The following is a 6867-nucleotide window of genomic DNA, read 5'->3' as shown; positions in this document are numbered from 1 at the left end:
CAATTTGGTGATCTCTAGGTTTAATCTATTGATTTCCCTTTTTCTCTCCTCTATAATCAGTTTCATAAGGCGAAAAGAACAGTTACTGATTATTTTATCCCATTCATCATGAAATTCTACAGTTGATGAATCGAAGGTGGCCTTTTTATTTATTTGTAAGCCTCTTGGGTTTAATTCACTGGATACAAAATTAACCCTTTCCCTGCGCTATATATGAATCCAGGCAGCAACTCTATAAGTCCCCCTGTTAGTGGGGGGAAAAGATAGAAACAGCAAGAAAGAAATATATTGAGTGCGCCTATATTAATAATTAATAATAATAATTTTATTTATATAGCGCTCTTTCTGCAATAGGACTCAAGGCGCTTAACATATAGAATGAATGTAATACAGTACAGAAAAGCTTTTCATAAACAATACTTAAGGGACTGAAGGAAACGCTTGAGTAAATAGGAAAGTCTTGAGTCTGTTTTTGAAGCATTCTAGAGTGGGGGTCTCTCAAACTGTGCGGGGAAGTGAGTTCCATAAAGTCGGAGCTGAGTGGTTAAAAGCTTGACCCCCAGAGGAATTACGGGAGATCCTAGGTACTGCTAAAAGTCCTTCATCTACAGACCGCAGTAATCGGGTGGGACAGTATGGAATCAGAAGCTGCTTCAGGTACCTTGGGCCTTGGTCATGTAGTGCTTTGAAACTCAATAGATTGATCTTGAAAATTATTCGCCATTTTATTGGCAGCCAGTGAAGGGAGTAGAGAATGGGAGTAATGTGGCTAGAGCGGGGCTATTTAGTTAACAGCCTGGCAGCTGTGTTTTGTACCAGCTGTAATCTGTGCAGTTCTTTTGCTGGTAGACCAAGGTAAAGGGCATTGCAGTAATCCAAACCAGATGATACAAATGCATGTAAGACTTTTGGCAGGTCTTCCGATGGGATTAAGTGTTTGATTCTGGCTATGTTTCTCAGGTGAAAAAATAAGGATTTGATTGTGGCTGATGTTTAAGTGTCAATCCACCATCTAGTACCACACCAAGGTTCCGCACATGATCAGAGTTTTGTAATTCTGTATCCCCAAGTGTCAGTCCAGTTGGGTGGCTGTGCTGCTGTCTTGTCCTTTGATGTTGAGATCCAATCATAAGGACCTCTGTTTTATCAGGATTCAGTCTCAGCCAACTGGCACTCATCCATTCCTGGAGCTCAGCTAGACAGCCGTTTAGGGTTGCTATTGGGTTTACAGTGCCGGGAGCAAAGGACAAGTACAGCTGTGTGTCATCTGCATAGCAGTGGTAGACAAGGCTATGGCGCCTAATTATTTCACCCAGTGGCAGCATGTACACTGCAAAAAGCATGGGAGATAATATAGAACCTTGTGGGACACCGCATGGCAATGGCACGGATGAAGATGAGTATACTCCAGATGAAACTCTCTGTGACCTGCCAGCAAGAAATGATTTAAACCAGCTTAGCACTGTGCCATCCAGTCCAGAAAAATTTGTTAGGTGCTCAATCAGAAGCCCATGGTCCACAGTATCAAATGCTGCAGAGAGATCCAAAAGGATTAAGATTGAACAGTCACCTCTCTTGCCATCAGAAGATCGTTTAGCACATACTGTATACCAGGGCTGTTTCAGTGCTATGTCTTCTCCTGAATCCTGATTGGAATGGATCATACATATCATGAGATATCAGGTGGGTTTCTAGTTGATTTGCAACCACTTTTTCAATGACTTTTCCTAGAAAAGTAAGGTTTGATACCGGTCTGTAGTTGCTCATGCAGTCTGGATCTAGGTTTTTAAGAAGAGGTCTAACAATTGCTTCCTTTAGAGGTTGAGGAAAAATTCCTGTCTGCAAAGAGCACTGAACAATTTTTGCAAATATAGGGCCAATTATATCCATGCAACCTATTAGGAGCTTGGTTGGGGCAGGGTCCAGATCACAGGTAGTGGGACGCAAAATCTGGACAATTTCAGCAATGTCCTTTACATCCATTGGGTCAAAAATGGTCCATGAGGATAGGTGGCTTACATTGTCAGGCTTGGTAGTTTGGCACTCATCTGAAGGAACTGTGGAGATTCCTGCCCTGATGGTGGATATTTTATCTGAGAAGAATTTAGCAAACTCATTACATCTTGCCTGGGAGAGTGTTTCATCAGGCTGCAGGCATGCTGGCTTGCAAAGCATTTCCACTGTGCGGAAAAGTTGAGCAGGCCTATTGTTTGCTGCCATGATCTCAGTTGACAGGAACTCTGACTTCTTACGGGTTATTGTTGATTGATATTCCTCAATATGCTTTGTTAGTTTTATCTTGTCCTCCAAAAGGTTATTCTTCCTCCATTTTCTTTCAATTCGACGCCCCCTTTTCTTGAGCTCATTAAGACTGCTGTCAAACCAGGGAGCTTGACAATGTGGTTTGAGACGTTGTACACGCGCTGGGGCTATAATATCAATTGCAGCCGTTATATCCCTATTATAGTTATGGACTAGGGAACAGGGATCTTCACAAGCTCCCAGTAAAGCAGAGAGATCCAGATTTGCTGCAAGAGCCTGTGGAGTCATACCCCTTCTTGGACGATACCTGGTCAGCTCCATTGGCACAGATCTATTTTGAGGGGTTGCAATTGAGAACCAAAGGGAGTGGTGGTCTGACCACATGACTGGGTTTATTTTTAGGTCAGTGATTTGTAATCCAATCTGAAAGACAAGATCTAGCGTGTGACCACTTTTATGTGTGGCAGAAGGAACGATTTGTGTGAAGCCCATGCCATTCATTGTGCACAGAAGGTCTTGGCCAAGGTGTGAGAGCTCGTCATCAACCCATGCATTGAAGTCCCTGAGGATGAGCCATCTTTGGTGCTCCAGAACTAGACTAGCAACAGTGTCTGCAAGTTCTTGTAGAAATAACTTTCCATCTCCAGGGGGGCGATAAATGAGGAGTACTCTGAAACCTAATCCTGTCGAACTCTGGGCAGCAATGCACTCAAGTGAGTGCTTTCCATAGGGTGGACCCTAAGTTTGAGTGATTTTTTTGAAGCAGATAGCCACCCCGCCTCCCCTGCGTTCCAGTCTTGGGTTGTGTATGACAGAAAAGTTTTTTGGGACTGCAGCTTCCAAGATAGGTGCTGCATTTTCGTCTAGCCAAGTCTCTGTAATACAGGCTAGATCTGAAGCTTCAATAAGGTCAGCAATTGTAGCAGTCTTGTTTCTTATAGATCTGGCATTAGAAAGGACAGACCTGATTGGGCATACCAGAGAGCCTGCAGTTTTCTTTATGTTAAGCACTGGGGCTCTGGGTATGGGAGTCACAAAGCGAGGATTGACAGTTCTGTCCTTCCAATTATAGGGCCGTCTGTTTGGTACCACTTCTATTTGTTTTCTCTTTTGAACTGGAGGTGCACAGGTGAGTAAGGGACCTCGGTGGTTACAGGGAGAAAAACGTTTCCAGCCTGCTCGCTTCCCACACCTGCGTCTGTTTATTTCCTTTTTTTAAATGCCAAGGTCTTAGAGAAAATAAGCCTGTGCTGGAGTAATAGGAACTGCAGCACATTGTGGGCGGAGTGAAATAATGAAGCTGGAGGTATACTTATACATTGGTTCATCAATGATGGGCTTACTATAAGTATGGAATGCATTTGATGTTGAAAGAGGGAGAGAAAGCAGTTATGGTGTTTTTCCAATTCGGTGTATGATCCAGAGATCATTATGGGTTCTTGAATGGAGCCTAAATTGTCTCAGTCACTGCTATAACCTATAGCTTTTCTTTAATCCCATGGATATATTAAGCTTTTCTTTTCTGCTGCTGAATTAGTCAGTTTTTCCAGGACAAAGCAGGCTTGTGAAAAGGTGTTAGTCAAATTCCTAATTATGTAGGTGTGAAAATCTCAGTGAGAGGCCTTTGATGTAGACTCCTTGTGCTGGTAGAGATAACATGTACAGTATCCTGGCTGGGGGATGGTTGGGGCCCTGCTATTTGAAATGAACAGTGATCCTTAAGCAATTCAGAAACTGAGCTTATTAATGCAAAAAATGATGGAGTTATTTGTTGCTCAGAGCACAGAGGTGAATTGAAGTCTAAGGAAGATCCTGGATTGAGCTAAAGATATATTGTAGTCCACAGTACCTTGTTTGGGGTATCCAATGCAGAGTGCAGGAGATGCCAAACTGAAGGAGTTCTCAGTGAAGAGATGCAGAGGTTTCAATCCAGTGTGTATCTCAGCGTAGGAATGCAATCTGTTGATTTTGATGGGATGTCCACGGAGAGTAGTACAAGTTGGAGGTAAGTCCTTGGATATTTATGATGATTAAGAGGTTGGTTATATTGAATTTTTAAGCTGTTTTAAGCAGATGTTCAGTAGCATGCAAAAGGTGAGGCAGCCATCTTGGGCACCAGACCGTGTATAGAATATTAGTGCCACCTCCAGCATACACTTCTCAAGTGGTAATACAACAATTTGCTGGATATAAAAATAATTTTTTAATAAAAAAAAATTTCAATAAAAAATGTAAACACAATTCTTTTGCAGCAGTAAGTCCAGTGTTTCAAAATTCAAACATTCATAACGTAAGCATCAGACTGAACCAACGCGTTTCGTCATTTCGACTTCATCAGGGGTTATGAATTTACATGGCACAGATGTAAAGCCATACAATTAAAACAGGCATTTACAAAGAAATCCCCTATATACGGGTAAGAAAAGATCTGGGGATATACATAATCTGGGTACGAGGAATTAATCGGTCAAAAGAATATCCATTTAATCAGATTCCTTATACTTGTTAAAAAATTCACTTGAATCTGTGAATATTATTACATAATTACTGTAGGATAAATGAGAACATTTAAAAAGAGGACAATTGGGGATGGGAATACATACCCAACCAATGATAGTCACAATAAAATGTGGCTAAGAGTACTGTTAAGGCAATTGTTCGCTTGAAACATGAAGATGGATCTACAAATAAACATATACCCTGTCACTGGGATATAATCCAGAAAGGATAACTCATAAACATATACCCTGTCATTAGGATGTATTCCATAGAGTAATGCATCCAATTAAATTATTTTATTTATTTTTTTACTTATTAGGAATACATTTCAACTACATACAGGTTTTGCAAGTTACAGACAAATATTGATTCAATAGCTTCACATGGAAAACAGAATTGATAGATGTAGTATGGCCAATAACATTTTCTTAATACATGGGTGAGTCTTTATAACATACCAAAGGTATAAGACTCACTTATTCCATAGGAATATTGAATTGGCAACATATTATACAATAAAATGGAAACAATGAATTTAAAGCAGTATATAACTCACTTATTAAACAGGAGTACTGAATCAGCAACATGTTATACATTAGAATAAAAGATATATATATATATATATATATATATATATATTATATATACAGACAGCGTGGAGGTGGCACTCGATCGACAAAAATGACACTCACATACCCCCTAGGTCAGGTCAACGTTTCAAAGCTTTATTCACGCTTCTTCCTCAGGACCAACAATTGAAAAAACCACAGTGCAAATTACATTAAATACATACATACCAGAACGCCCTCCGTCGCCCGGCATCCACCACGCCCGCCATGGAGTGACGTCATCAAACCCGGCCAGGTCAATCACGTCCGCGCCAGCAGGCGTCCTGACGTAGCCCTTACTCCGGATCACACGCACTTCACGTCCAGGCGTCCTATGGTTGCCGCAGCAACCAAAGCTGCGTCTACAATGAAAAACACAGAAACACCAATAACAATTTAAACACAGAATAGTGCAACATTAAAAACATGTAAACCCATTTCTCATATACATTAGATAAATAGCATTATATAAATGCATAGCATAGATACAGTATATGCAGAATCATAGAGAACATCGATGTAGAGAACTATCAAAACAGTAATGCATGTAAATAAAAAACAGAAATATACTGTATAAATATAAATAGCACAAATAGATACCAAGAAATCAGATGAAGCAGTGGAGGCCAGCCAATTAATTTAATCCCTTCGGCGCCAGTGTCCCCAATCTGTGGATCCACTGGGCCTCACACCAGAGGAGCGTCAATGACCTATTCCCCCCTCTGATGGTAGCTGGCACATGATCAATAATAATGTACCTCAACATAGGGATAGTGTGTTTAGCTGTCACGAAGTGCCGCGCCACAGGCTGATCACTCTGCCCTTTGGCAAGAGCAGCCTTGATCGAGGATCTGTGGCCGGCCATCCTCTCACGTAAAGTACGCTCTGTCTTCCCGACATAGGGGGTTATTCTGGTTTACTCACAAAGGCACAATCACTCACTAATGGACAAATCCATGTGCACTGCAGGTGGGGCTGATGTAACATGTGCAGAGAGAGTTAGATTTGGGTGTATTATTGATTCTGTGCAGGGTAAACACTGGCTGCTTTATTTTTACACTGCAACTTAGATATCAGTTTGAAGTCCAAACCCCGCCCAAATCGAACTCTCTTTGCACATGTTACATCAGCCCCACCTGCAGTGCACATGGTTTTGTCCAATAGAGAGTGATTGTGCCTTTACGAGTGAACTAGAATAACCCCCATAGTGTAACCCACACGGACACGTGATCATATAAACAATGAACCGTGTCATGCAGGTCACCCTATGTCGGATGATGTATCGTTTGCCGCTATGGGGATGACAAAAAGAATCAGCTCTAGTTAGGGACCGGCAGGTTGTACACCCCAGGCAGCGATAACACCCTGGATGCTGTGTCAAAAATTGTTCACTGCTTGCCGTTTTCAAAAGTGCAACATCAGATTTAACCACATAATCCCTAATGTTTTTGCCCCTCGTGTAACAGGGCATAATCTGACTCCCAGACAAATGAAGGGC

The 6867-nt window shown here is 41.5% G+C and overlaps 1 pseudogene; it reads right to left on the bottom strand.

Annotated features, from left to right (window-relative positions):
* Positions 1-420: 420 nt before the first annotated feature.
* Positions 421-6234, bottom strand: LOC146041508 (uncharacterized; annotated as a pseudogene).
* Positions 6235-6867: the final 633 nt, after the last annotated feature.

Source organism: Crinia signifera, chromosome 19 (genome assembly GCF_055691185.1).
Source record: "Crinia signifera chromosome 19, ASM5569118v1, whole genome shotgun sequence".
NCBI classification, from domain to species: Eukaryota; Metazoa; Chordata; class Amphibia; order Anura; family Myobatrachidae; genus Crinia; species Crinia signifera.
Note: the sequence above shows the minus strand (reverse complement) of the source record. Positions and strands in the feature narration are given on the sequence as shown.